The sequence below is a fragment of the Chinchilla lanigera genome, unplaced genomic scaffold (genome assembly GCF_000276665.1).
Source record: "Chinchilla lanigera isolate Chin_1 unplaced genomic scaffold, ChiLan1.0 scaffold00011, whole genome shotgun sequence".
Classification (NCBI taxonomy): domain Eukaryota; kingdom Metazoa; phylum Chordata; class Mammalia; order Rodentia; family Chinchillidae; genus Chinchilla; species Chinchilla lanigera.
Genome location: NW_004955412.1, coordinates 20,461,969 through 20,476,399, shown reverse-complemented (window position 1 = coordinate 20,476,399; position 14,431 = coordinate 20,461,969). Strand labels below are relative to the sequence as shown.

Here is a 14,431-nt window from a genome sequence, read left to right as displayed (position 1 = left end):
TGAAAAAAAAAAAAGAAAGGGGCTGGGGATTTAGCTCAGTGGCACAGCACCTGCCTGGCAAGCACAAGGTCATGAGTTTGATTCCCACTACTGGAAAAAAAAAAAAAAAGAAGAAGCCCAAGGCCAGGTGTGATGGTGCTTGCCTGTAATTTCAGTACTCGGGAGGCTGAGGCAGGAGGATTACTATGAGCTCAAGGCCCGCCTGGGCTACAAAGTGAGTTCAAGGCCAGCCTGAACTACATAGTGAGACCCTGTCTCAAAAAGGCAAAAAAAAAAAAGTCCAAAGTCAGATTCCTAGAGACAAAAAAGGAGAATGATGGTTGCCAGGGGTTGAGGGAGGAAGGAAAGAAGAGTTACTGTTTTTTGGCTACAGGGCTTAAGCTTTGGGAGATGAAAAGAATTGTGTGGCTGGACCATGGGCGCTGGTAACACAACACTGTGAATGTACTCAAGCTACTCAGCTGTATTCTTGGAGAGCTGAAGAGGTAGACGTTAAGTCCATTCTACCACAATTAAAAAGAAGAATCCAAGGCAGAAGGAAATCTTGGGAGACGATTATATGGGTGTACATTTGTCAAAACTTATCAGACTGCTTACTTAAAATAGCTAAGTTTCAGTAAGTCATTCTTTAGTAAAGTGCTAGGGAGTCTATATCCATGGCTCCTTCATCAGGCTCAAAGGCTTCCCAGGGAAGAGTCATAAGTAAGAGTCACACAAGTATACTCTGCATTTTGCAAGCGGATTACAAAGCATGAAGTTTTGTTTTATTTCCTCTACATCATGCAAAACTTAGCAATAAGACACAGACAAGCCCTGCCACTGTGCTATGGTTTGGAAGTGTCCGCCTAAGGCCCGTGCATTGAGGATTTGGTCAGTAGCCTGTGATGCTACTGGAAGGTGGTGCCTCGTGGGAGGGAGCTGGGTCACAAGGGGCCTTGAAGGGGATTTGGGGATTTGGGGACCGCAGTCCCCTTCTGTTTCTCTCTCCCTCCCTGCTGCCATGAGGCAAGCAGTTTCCTCCACCATATGCTCCTACCGTAATGCTTTGTCCCACCACAGGCCCAAGAGTAACAGGGCCAAATGACCATGAAATGAAATCTATGCCAAAATAAATCTTTTTAAGTGTATTATTTTAGATATTTCATCACCATGACTAATATACCTTATAACACTCACATTCTAGAATGGAAGATGGACATTAAGCAAGTAAACCAACAAATAAATCTGGTAGTTACAGCTTGGGATCATTTATATGTAGAAAGCAATAAAGAAAACTGGGTGACCCTCTTGTGAGGGTGACTAGGGAGAGCCTGAAGGGGTGGCCTTTGAGCTGAGACTTGAAAAAGGAGAAAATGCCAGACCCTGGCAGAGCTGCAGGAAGCATAGCTAGGTGGAGGGAACAGTAAGGACACATACAAGCTGTCCAGACAAGGCAGGGATGTTGTTAAAGAGGAAGACACCGCCAGGGAAGGTATCCCATGCCTGTAGTCCTGCCTACTCCAGAGGCAGAGGCAGGAAGATCACAAGTTTGAGGACAGCCTGAATGATTAAGCAAAAATTTGTCTCAAAAATAAATAAATGTTTCCATCGTGGAAACATCCCAAATGCCCATCAACTGAGGAATGGATAAAAAAAGATGCGGTATTCTTACATAATAGAATAACTTTATAACTCAGCTATAAAGAAAGATAAACTCAAGGCTTTCATAGGTAAATGGATGCAACTAGAGACCATACTCAGAAGTGAAATAAACCAGACTCATGTGTAAACATCCTCTTGTCTCCCTCGTTTAATGAACTTAAAAGAGTAAATAAAATCTGAAAGGTACAATAGATATTGGGAAAGGAGAGCAACTGCTCAAAAAGGAAAGAATGACTGGGATGAGGGAAAAGAGAAAAGAAAGAAAGAAGGAAGGGAAAAAAATATATATATATATATACACACACACACAAGATAGCTAAGATAATTGTACTCCTGTTTCCATTGTTTTATTGAAAGAAACAGTTAATGTTTAATTGTTTGATCAATTTTACATGCCCATATTTGTTTATCTGAGTAAACAATTTGAAGATAACAATATGCAACACAATAACCATTGTTAATTTTCTATCACCTTGTCTGAAATTCTGTATTGCTTTTATTGTTTTTATGTTGTTTTGTTTATGCCTGTGGGTTTGCTCATTTGTTTTGGTTCCTTTCTCTTGAAAATAAATGAATGATAAATGGGTCGGCAAAGCCAGGTCCATATAGCCTTACAGGTCGTGCTGATAGTTTGAATTACATTCTAAAAACAACAGGGAAGTCCTAATCCTACGCCTTAGAAACAGACTGAGAACAGCGATGGAGGAAAGGAATCAAGAGAGTGTTGCAGCAGTCCTAAAACACAAGGACAGTTGTACTGGTTAAACTAAAGACAAATGCCGACCTTCAGAGACATGAAGAACTAAAGCAGAAAGGGCTCGTGAAATTAGAACAAGCTGTGTGTATTATACTAACGTCAGTTTCCCAGCTTTGTTCCAGGACTACAATCACACAGGGTATCACCCCTGGGAAAATGGGGCGAAGGGTGCATGAGGCCTCTAACCTCTGCACCTCAAGATTCAGACAGCATCTCTTGCAGTTAGTTTTGTAATTTCTTGTAAGTTTGTTTGTTTAATGGTACTAGGAACTGAACCTTTTCACTGAGCTACATTCCCAACCCTTTTTTAATTTTTTTTTTTTTTTAATTTTAAGACAGGATCTTGCTAAATCCTCCAGCTTTGGCCTCCCAGAGTGCTGAGATTACAGGCATGCACCACCATGCCTGCCTCATTACTTTAAAATTTTAAAATGTTGTTCTCAATACAATTTGCCTCCCATGGCAAATATTTAGCTCCAGAGGGAGGACAAAAGAACAATAACCATAGTGCTTACATGGCTTGGCTGTGAGTAATATTTACATAATCACAGTAATATGAACACTTGTTAGAATCTGAATGTTTACCTTTCACAAAACTTACTACATTGAAATTCTGACCCCTAAAATGGAGATATTTGAAGGCAGGGCCCTGCAGATGTGCTATGGTTTGAATGTACCCCACAAATAGCATGTTTCTGTCACTTAATCCCCAAGACACAGCTTTGGGAGATGAGGCCTAAGAGAGTTGTTTCATTCATGAAGTCATGGTCATCCTCACCATGAACTGATGCCAGTTATAAAAGGGCTTGAGGCTGCCAGCTCACTCTTGCTCCTGCACGTATGTGACGCCTTCCACCACATATGACACAGCAGGAAGGCCCACGGCAGATGTGGGTGGGCCCTCCATCTTGGACATCCCGGCCTCCAGAATCACGAACCAAATAAACCTCTGTTGTTTATAAATGATGCAATCTGTGGTATCTTGTGATAGCAGCACAAAACACACTGCGACAGGAGGTCATGAGGTCATGACAGTGGATGCCTCGTGAGCTGAATTAGTACCGTATGACGGAGCCCGGAGCTCCCTTCCCCCAGGTAAGGATGCAATAAGGAGGCGCTGATTGTAGCAGGAAGACAGATGGCTCTAACACCAGATCGGCCAGCTCTTTGATCTTGGGCTCTCTAGCTTCCAGGGCGGTGAAAAATAAATTTCTCTCGTTTATAAGCCACGCTGTCTGTGATGTTTTGTCATAGCAACTGGAATGGATTAAAACAACATGAAATACTAACTTAACCAAAAATTGTAATATAGCCATGTGGAACGGATGGGGAAAGGATTAGATTAGGGGAAGAAATGCACATGTGAAAGAGTCAAAACCACATTTTCTATAACTGAAAGTTAACAACTAACACTGAACACCGAAAACTCAAGCTGGGCGTGGTGGCTCCTGCCTGTAATCCCAGCACTTGGGAGAATGAGGAGGAGGATCACTGTGAGTTCAAGGCCAGCCTGGACTACATGGTGAGACCCTGTCTCAAAAACTAAAAAAACTGAAAAATCAAAAAATAGCGCTATATATGAGAAAATTTAAAATATAGAAGTAAATATCAGAAAAACAGCTAAGCAGCTGAAAATGGTCACTTAGGGAAATAAGAATATAAGATGGAGTAAAAGACTGCTTTTAAGCCAGGCATGGTGGCACATGCCTGTGATCCCAGCACTCGGGAGGCTGAGGCAGGAGGATCCTTGTGAGTTCGAGACCAGGCTGGGCTACGAAGTGAGCTCAAGGCCAGCCTGAACTGCATAGAGAGACCCTGTCTCAAAAAAAAAAAGGTTTACATTATAATCCTTTTGTCTCTGAATGTATCTGTTTTGTAAACAATATAAATCAAATATATTCAAAGAAATACAAGTATAAAACAGATGAGAACAAAAGAAGAGTTGCTTATGGTGATGGCTTAAATGTTGGGGTGGATTGAGAGGAGGGAAGAAGGGATCTAGGATAACCTTTGGGTGATTACTTGAACAACAAGTAAAAAATGATGCCATTTATTGAGATAGAAAAAACTGGTAGAGGAACTGGGTGTATACTCAGGGGTAGAGCACTGTCTAGCATTCACAGGTCCCAGCACCATAGAAAGGAAGGGAGGGAGGGAAGGAGGGGAAGAATGAGGGGAAGAAAAAGGAGGGGAAATGGGTGACAGGCAGGCAGGGAGGGGGAATATTGAGGGCGAGAACTGAATATATTAAATCTGCAAAGGCATAAAATATCCAAAGAACAGTATCAGGACCTTTACACTATCTAGCTGGATGTCCCCGTCCTAAGCACAGGTTAGAGATTAAGGTTAGAGATAAAAATTTGATAGAAGTCAGGATCTGAATGGTAGCTATTAATACAACATTTTTTTTTTGAAACAGGGTGTCACTTTGTAGTGCTGGCTGACCTTGAACTCACTGTGTAGCCCAGGCTGGCCTTGAATTCACAGTGGTTCTACAGCACATTACAGGCGTGTGCTACCACATCCGGCTTGAATGGTAGTTGTTGATCATGGAACAGGTAAGATCACGACGGGGGGGAGGGGGGGCGAATACTAGAAAAACCATCCTCTAATTCTGGGCCCAACCCTAGAATCTGTAGGCCACTAATAATTAGGGATCGGGGAGGGGGTTAAAGAAGAGCAGCGGCGAAAGCCAGGGGTCCATGGAGTCAGAGAAGGGAAAGATTTGAAAATTAAGAGTGGCTGACTAGGTCAACTGTTGTTAAGAAGTCAAGTAAGATGAGGGCCAATGTGTTGGTAACTACGGTAGCAAGTCTCCAGAAATGCCTTCCCCCAAAGCGGCTCCGCCCTGCGTCACCCTGCCTGTTGAACCTGACACGGCCCAGTGTCTCTGGGGGAGCCAAGCTGTATGCCTTCTACCAGCAGATCTTAAGAAGTACTGCAGCTTCCAGCCAGTTCTGGAATGCTCACTCTTGGGACACTCCCATTTGGAATCCAGCTTCCTTTTTGGGAAGCCCAAGTCACACAGACTTCTAGGCACTCGAGTCACCAGCACCAGCGAAGCTCCCAGCCAACAGCCATCATCAACTGCCAGCCGTGTCAGGGAGCCGTCCATCCCAGCAGCTGACAGCAGCCTCACAGACAGCCCCAGCAAGAACCTCCCAGCTGAGCTGGCCAACCACAGAAGCGTGGACAAGCTCATCAGTTGTCCTTTATAGCCACTGGATGACCATAAGAGTGACTGACAAGAGCAATAAATGGAGCAGTGGTTAACAGGAGCTAGATTGGGGCAGGTGCCTGAGAATAAAGAGAAGAGCAGAGACTTTTCCAGGAACAGTGGCTGTGGCTGGCTGGTGTGGGGAGGCAGTCGGGGCTGGTTTATTGATTCCTGGTGATAGGGAAAGGCTGAGGAAGAAGAAAGTGGAGAATTGGAGTCTTTGGGAAGGCAAGAAGGGGGCTCTAGAGCCAGAAATAAAGACAAAGAAGATGGGTGTGGAAGAGGGAGGTGTGTGGATTCAGAGCTTGCTGCAGTTTGTAGGCTTTTTAAGGTTTGAATGTTGAAAACTTAATCCCCAAATTCATATAATAATGGCATTTGGAGGGACCTCTGTGGAGTAGTTAGGATTAGATGGGTTCGTGAAGGTCAGGCCCCCTGATGGCATTAATGGCTTTGTGAGATAAGAAGAGGGCATAGGAGTGCAACACTATGGTAGAGAACTTGCCTAGCAACCTTGAGGCCCTGGGTTGTATCCCACCAGAGAGAGAGAGAGACAGAGAGACAGAGAGAACCAAGCCAGCATGCCTGTTCTATCCCCCCATGTGATGTCCTCTGCCACATTATGATGCCACACAAAGACCCCCCCACTCACCAGACACCAAGCAGATACCAGCATCATGCACTTGCTGAGTCTTCCCAGCCTCCAGAACTTTAAGTCAAGCAAATTTCCTTTATAAATTACTCAGTCTCGAGGGTTTAGTTGTAGCAACAGAAAGCAGACTATGACAGGGCTTTTTTCATAAAAGAAGCCTCTGTTTTCTCAAGGACATACAAGGCAGCTGTATGAAAGGGAGGCGAGATGGGGAGGTGGAGGAAGCTTGAAAAAGGAAGTATACTCAGAGAAGCATCGCAGAAAACTCAGATGCGTAATTCCAGGAGTTAGAGAGACCTAGCTTCAATTCCTGGCCTGGCCACGTCACCTTACCTTCTTGAGGGTCAGTGCCTCCAAATGTGATGATGATGATGGTGATGATGGAAAAGTCACCATTTCAGAAAGTGGGAATGGTAGCAGAATTCTGAAAACAGCCTCCTAGTCTCACCTCCTAATCCTTGAGATCTGAGAACGAGACCTCACACACATGCCTGTGCTTTTACACAGTGTAGGAGCAGAGGGCAGACCCACCTGGAAGCCAGCACGGAAACAGACCTCAGATCCAACAGCCCTGAAGGAGATTCTTCCAACAACCTGATTTGTTGTTTGTTTGTTTGTTTTTACAGTACTGGAGATTGAACCCAGGGCCTTCACACTGAACTATATCCCCACCCCCTTTTTATTTTTTATTTTGAGACAGGGTCTAAGTAAGTCACTTATGTTGCCCAAGCTGGGCTCAGACTTGAATGATCCTTCCGCCTCAGCCTCCCAAAGTTCTGAGATTGCAGTTGTGCACCATCATGCCTGGCCTAGAAGAGAATTCTTTTCTTGGGCCTTCAGATAGGAGCCTAGCCTGGGGGACACTCTGATTTTGGCCTTATGAGACCCTAAACAGAGAACTAGCCAAGGTTACCAGGACTTCTGACCTGAGATAATAAATGGTGGTTTAAGCTACTACAGTTCTGAGTGTGTGTCATGCATCAAGAGAAAACTAATCTAATGGGGAAATAGTCACAGCTAAGAAATGTGACAGAGCTGGTGGGTAGCACTGAGTGTGTCCATCTGAGATCTGTGCTCGTGAACACAAAGTAGACCTGACCAGGTGCTTTCCCTGTATCATCCGCCTGTGGGTACAGCCAAAGGAGGTGATGAGACTGTCTCAGTGGGGTCAGGTGTTCCCAGGCGAGAGCAGCAGAGGGAAGGAGAGGCAAGGCTTGGGGGAGGCTGGCAGAGGAGAATATAACAAGACATCATCGCCCAAGCTGGGTATGGATGTGAAGGTGTCCATGGATGAGCAGGTGATCCATGGTCAGAAGAGCAGGGGGCGTCAAGAAGTCCACAGGCTGGTGAGGGAACCGGAACCTCTGAACCTTAACACTCGTCCAAGGCCTACTTACCCTCTGTTCTGTTTCCTGGCCCAGCACACTTGAGAGTGGAAGACCACTGCCTTTAGAAGGACCCAGACTCATCACCACCCCCAGAACTGGGTGATACCTATAACCCTAGCAGACCTCACACATCTGCCTTAGCTATGAGAGGCCCCAGCAAGACTGCAGGACATCTCTGGTTCTAGTTTGGTTCCTCTCACTTTCCTTCTCTGCCTGGGTGAGGCAAAGCTCTTCACTGCTTCCTTACCAGTCCCCTGTGTGTCACCCCTCAGCTCCTGTAAACACCCGCTAGACCAAGACTCCTTCTGTACAGAGCACCGAAAGCCCAGCAAAGAGGCCCTTTCTCTCCCAACTTCTAAGAAAGCGGGAAGCCACAAAACAATTCCCATGCAAACATATTTAACATGCCTCTCATGTCAGTGGCATTTGTTTTACATTTAGGAAATAAAAAGCCCTTTGTAACAAGTTTCCATGGCACAGAATCAGCAGCCCCAGTGAATGTAAGTCTCCTTCTCCACACACCGACACCACTTTGCAACTTTTAAATGAAGTTTCTCACGCTTTTTCTTTTTCTTTTTTTTCTTTTTTTTTTTTTGTTTGTTTGTTTTTTGTTTTTCTTCTGGTACTGGGAATCAAACTCACGACCTTGCGCTTGCCAAGCAGGCGCTGTGCCGCTGACCTAAATCCCCAGCCCCCTCTCATGCTTTTTCTAATGTTTCCAAAAAAAAAAATCACAGGATCTAATCTCAAGCCAGGTTCCCTGAAGCTAAGCAAGGAGCACAACACCAAGGGAACGCTATCTTCTGCATCAAAATAAACTGGATTCTCTACTGTCCTGTTAAAACTGAAGGAGAATCCTAAAAACAGTTACCTGGAATGATAAATGGAAATTACACGATACACATTCCTGCTAATCTCAGGCCTGCCTGTAAAGTGCCATTGATATTTACTCACTTTTCTCTCTTTATTTCTACACATACATTAATGGTTCCTTCAAAACATTTCCTTTCTTTAGTTCATGTGCTAAATTTTAGTGCTTCATTTTATTGAAAATAAAGCATTTATCAAGCATGGTGTCACAGGCATAGTGGCACATGTCTATAATCCCATCACTCTGGGAGGCTGAATGAGGTAGGAGGATCGAAAGTTCAAGTCTAACCTGGGCAATTTATCAACTCAGCAAGACTGTTTCCAAAAAACACGTACAAAAGCCCTGAGTTCAAACCCCATGGGGGTGCGGTATTAAGCATCATTTCATAAGATCATTCTGTATTCCTAATCTTGCTATTTACCAAGAATCTTTTCTTACAAAACCCTTAACAGTTTCAGCAAACTAACTTTCACAATTAAAAGGAGGGTGTTGCAAAACCAGGAGACATAAGAATAAAATCCCAAATCAGACAGAAGCAATGGAAAGGATGGGAGATTTTAGACAGAATCAAAAGAATGCAGCCCTCCCTAGATATAGGGCAGTGTTGAGATGATCCTTTCACTGTGATTTGGAGCTTTCTGCTTTCTTCCCTATGGGCCCACCTTGCACCCTGCCGCTCTATGCTTATGTTTCAGCCAAGGGATGTGATGACAACACCAGGAGGAAATGAATCCACGTCTGGTGTTTGAACTTCAACTGTCCAGGCCCTTCAAAACACAGAGGACTTCCACCTGGACAAAAGAGGTAGAGGGAGTGTCCTGGGCAAGCCAAGGCCTCCCACTGGCATTACATCATACCACCCATGGACAGGAGCCAGCAGTGTGGAGAGACAGCAGATCCCAAGTAGGTTGTGGAGATCTGATGCAGGAGGACCCCAGCTGTCCGTGTATAGTCCATTTCTGTCTGGGGTGACAGGTCCCCAGAATGAGGTGCCTGTGCATGAAAAGAAAAACAAGAGAGGCAAAATTCTGGGATCAGGGGGTTTCAGCCTCCAGGACTGTCGCCCCATTACCATTTTCTGTAACATTTATTGAGAAAGAACAAAAGCAGCAACAGGGCAAATGGGAGGAATAATTAACAGGACTGGCAAGGACAATACAACTTAACTATCACAGGAAGGAGACTTGACTTACTTAGCCATCATGTTATCATTCCTTCGGGCATATCTCAGCAAAGCATCTAGTGCTGTCCCAGAGACTTTCCACAGGGGCACAGGTCCTGCTATCATTTCCTTTTACACTAATGCTTTTGCTTGACTTCCTCCAGAATCAAACAGTCATACGGCTTTGTCAGGCCCGAAGTCTCAAATAGGGAATACATTGAAAGATAAACTAAAGAATGTCCTTCTCCACACCCAGCCCTATATCCTGGCTCAGGAAGGATACAAAGCCCCAGAAAAGGAAACACTTTCCGAGACAGCTTACACCATGGACAGCACCCTACTTCCTGGTACCACTCCAGAGTACAGTAGCAGCACATGATCCCAGTATCCAGGAATGACGGGGAACGAAGAGACACCAGATCTAACAGGCCATGAAAGCAAGAACTGAGCAGTGGATTTCTCAGTGGACAGTGGGTGGCCATTTAGTAACAGGAACCACTTCTTCCACCTGTGCTGGGGCAAAATATAAGTAAGAGCCACCCTCCCAGAATGTAGGTACTCTGAATCCAAACGCAAGGAACAAATTCTCTAGGCCACCACCATTCTGGAACATGGTGCTCTTGGGCTCACTTCTCAAAGCAAAGTCAGTTTTACAATTTTGAGGATGCAACAGGTGGAGTCCTGCTGCTTCTTCTGATGCTCTCAGCCCATTTTTTCTATTCTCCTGTTGCTTCTAAGCAATCAAGATCTCTGCTCTATCTTTGCAGTCCACAGCTTTACTGGAGTTTCCCTTCTGGCCAAATTCAAAACATTTTAAATCATTCTTCTGGGCTCTTTGCTCTTGATTCTCAATATAAATCTGGCTAAAAGCCCCCAACAGTAGCCATGCCACTGCCTCAACATTTGCCTTGAAATTTCTTCTGCAAGATGAATTAGTCTGCTGCCCTTTATCTTAGTCTCAGGCAAAGTCTCTGGACAGGAGCAAAATGCAGGCAAACTTTCTGCCAAGCCATAATACACATTGTCTGGCCTCCAACAGCCAATGCAGTCCTTCTTCCCAGCAGAAACTTCCAAGCCTGGTCTTTACCAACACAATTTCCATCAAGTCTGAGCTCTGGCAAGAATCTCCCAGTTCCAGCTCTACTTTTTCAGTTGGCATCTCTGAACTTTTCCAAACTCTTCCCATATCGAGTCCCGAAGGTTCCTGAACTACATGGTCAGGTAGTTACACAGCAACAACTCCACTTCTCTGGTACGAAACTCCAACTTAGTTACTTTTCTCATTGCTGAGACAAAATACCCAACACCCACAGTTAAAGGAGGAAAGGTTTGCTTAGCTCACAGTTTGTAGAGCTTTCAGTCCATAATTAGCTGGCTCCAAAACAAGGTGGTGGGGCAAACAGGCATCACAAAGTAGATACAGTACATGTGGGCAGAAAGTTGCAAAAAAAAAAAAAGCGAGGGGCAACCACAACTCTTTTTGTCCCTTTTATCTTATCCAGGCTACCTGCCCTTAGAGTAGCCTCGCACCCTTAATTTTAGTGCCTTTGATCCTAGCATTGCACCATGAATCAATCCCAGCATCACACACTGTAGATCCAGCCACCTCTGAAAAAGCCCCACCTATGACCACATGAGGCTTTGTGGGGACATCTAAACACAAGCTGTAACAGCTTCTTTCTTCATCCTTACTCTCAGCTGACCTTGCTTCCTAATTCACTGAGAGGGGAAAGGCCACCCAAAGCGAAGGTTCACCAGTTTCTACCATCCTCTCTGCACCTGTCCACAAGTACTGTCTTCCTTTTTCACTTTGAATTGACCACACGTGTTCCTAACCAAAGCCAGCCCCTATTTCTTTGGGTTTTGTTTTGTTTGTTTGTTTGTTTGTTTTGAGACAGGGTCTCACTATGCAGTTCAGGCTGGCCTTGAACTCACTTTGTAGCCCAGTCTGGTCATGAATTCACAACGATCCTCCTGCCTGAGCCTCCCGAGTGCTGGGACTACAGGTGTGCGCCACCACACCCGGTTTCTATTTCAGTAATCAATCCCTCCCCTCCTCTCCCACCTGTCACTCTCTGGACAGTCTCTTAGCCCTAACATCAGCCTGTATTTTGTAATGCCTCTTCCCTATACAGTTATTTTTCCACTTAAAATTTCCCCTGAACTCAGTTCTTTCAGATACCACACAATTTCTCTCCTTTCTTTAAGCAAAACTCCTAAGAGTTGTCCCTGCTGTTTCCACCCTTCTCTTCCCATTCTTTCTTGAACTTGCTGACAGTCAGATTTTCAGCCCAACCACTCTATCAAAAATGTTCTACCAAGGTCACCTTCTAAATCAATTCTCAAACTCATCTCCCTTGATCTATAGGCAGCATTTGACGCATTCAATCTTTCTCTGCTCTTGGCATCCACTATATCTCCACTTCTGGGGTTCTTTTCTCTACTCTACTGGCCATGCTTCATTTCTCTGATGGTTCCAATTCATCTCTGAAAGCCCAGGATTCAGTCCTTTCCCATTTTTCTACTACACTTGCACCATCAGTATTCTCTTCTAATCCCAGAGTTTGACATAACATCTAAGGGGCCAGTGATATATCTCAGTGGCACAGCACCTGCCCAGCAAGTTAAAGGTCCTGAATTCAACTCCCAGTACCAAAAAATAAATACATAACATCTAAGGATCCGGGCATGATGGTGCATGCCTGTAATTCCAGCACTAGGGAGGCTGAGGCAGGAGGATCGAAAGAGTTCAAGCCCCAGTCTTGGCTATATAATGAATTCAAGGCCAGCTTGGACTATATAGCAAGACCCCTGTCTCAAAAATAAATTTTAAAAATCTATATGCTAATGCCTCTCAACTTTCTATCTCTAGCCCAGACCACACCACCTGTGAACATCCCATTGCCCTTTTTTTTTTTTTTTTTGGAGACAGACTCTCGCTCTGCAGTTCAGGCTGGCCTTCAGCTCACTTTGTAGCCCAGGCTGGTCTCAAACTTGCAACAGTGACCTTCTGCGCTGGCTCCCTTCTCATCTGTTCTCCCTGTAGTAGCTAAAGGGATTCTGTTGAAACAAATACCAGTTCCATGTCCCTCCTCTGCTCAAAATCTTCCAATGGTTCCCATCTCAGGGTAAAAGTCAAGGTCATCAGAATAACTCTAGGGTCCTATGAGGTGTCTCTCCCTCTTTCCAGCCACATCATCTTTGTTTCTGCTCAAAAGTAGCAGGTAGAACCCACCTCAGCACCTTGGCACTTACTTCCCTCTCTGCCTAAAACCTTCTTTCCCCAGATATGCAAAGGGCTCACTCCTTACTCCAATGTCACCTTCATACTGGGGCATGTCTGTCCCCACACCACACTCCACATCCCTGTCCCTGCTTACCTGGCCTCGACAGGGTTTTTTCTGTTTTTGTTTTTGTTTTTTTGGCACTGGGAATAGAACTCAGGACCTTGTGCTTGCCAGGCAAGCATTTGTGCCACTGAGCTATATCCCCAGCCCTGGGCTCCACAGCTTTAACAGCCATCTAACATACTGTACATTTTACCTTTTCGTTATTATCCTTCTGCTTCTACTAGCATGTAAGCTCCTTGAGTGCAGGGATTGTGCCTGTTTTGTTCACTGCTATATCCCCAGGTCCTAGAGGAGTACCTAGCATGAAGGGAAGGTCCCAAGGAAATGTAGAGGGCAGAGATCCAGACAGACATGGTCTTGGACAAAGGAAGGATAACTCTTTCACTGCTCCTGGAGCAGGGGTAAGGAAGCATTCAAATATCTGTGCGGGTAGAAATGTAAGCACAGTATTTCTTCCTGGGTGCTTCTAATCTCTCTGGGCAACACAAGAGAAGGAAGTACTTGGAGTGGTGGGACTGAGCATGTAATAGAGTGCTTAACCTAGTATGCGTAGGACATGAGTTCCATCCCCAGTGCTAAAAAGGGAAGAGGTAGGGACTCCTAGAAGGTCCAGCCTGAATTGCATAGTGAAATCCTGTCTCAAAAAGACAAAAAAGAAAAATGGAGAAAAAGAAGCTGAAAACGTATATTGGCCTTGACATTAGCTTGACATCAACCTACCTGGTTGGGTAGTCTCTTCACCAGCATGGAAGAGAGTGTTGTATAATAAAAATCTGAGCAGCATTCCTTGAAAGTCCAAAGGGAATTCCTTCCATTGACTCAGTGCCTCTGTTTACCCACCCAAGCAATCATCACTATCCACTGTTCCCGTGGGGGGAAAAACTGAGCAGGGTAACTCACTTTGTAGCCCAGTCTGGTCTTGAATTCACAACGATCCTCATTTTACCCCACATTTAAGAGTGGGGTAAAAAAGCCAGGCATGGTGCCGCTTGCCTGTCAGCACTCGGGAGGCTGAGGCAGAAGTATCTCTGTGAGTTCAGGGCCAGCCTGAACTGCATAGTGAAATCCTGTCTCAAAAAGACAAAAAAGAAAAAAGAAAAAAAAATGGAGAAAAAGAGAAGCAGCTGAGGAACTGGGCCTCCCTCATTCTTGTGGAAAGGAGCAAGTCTTCCCTAAAATCTGAAAGTTGATACGGACCAGGGCTCAAACGCAGAGCCTTCTCCAGTGACACTACTCTATTCCAATACCTTCCAGCTGCCCGGTCGTGTCACATTCCAGTCCACTTCTTTCTGCGCTCCACCCGCTCCAAACTGGCGTGCTATTCCTCCACGTGGTTCTCTGTGTATATCGGTTGCCCGGGAGACCCTAGCCGGGCGGGGCTCTAGTGACATCA

General features: G+C 45.0%; 1 long non-coding RNA gene across 1 annotated transcript; it reads right to left on the bottom strand.

The window, feature by feature from the left end:
- Positions 1-2,766: 2,766 nt before the first annotated feature.
- On the bottom strand, positions 2,767-14,382 carry LOC102008517. Its single transcript, XR_260003.2, has 3 exons — positions 14,286-14,382; positions 9,384-9,519; positions 2,767-3,655 (listed from the first exon to the last, which is right to left on the bottom strand). It is a non-coding gene; the product is annotated as an uncharacterized LOC102008517 (long non-coding RNA).
- Positions 14,383-14,431: the final 49 nt, after the last annotated feature.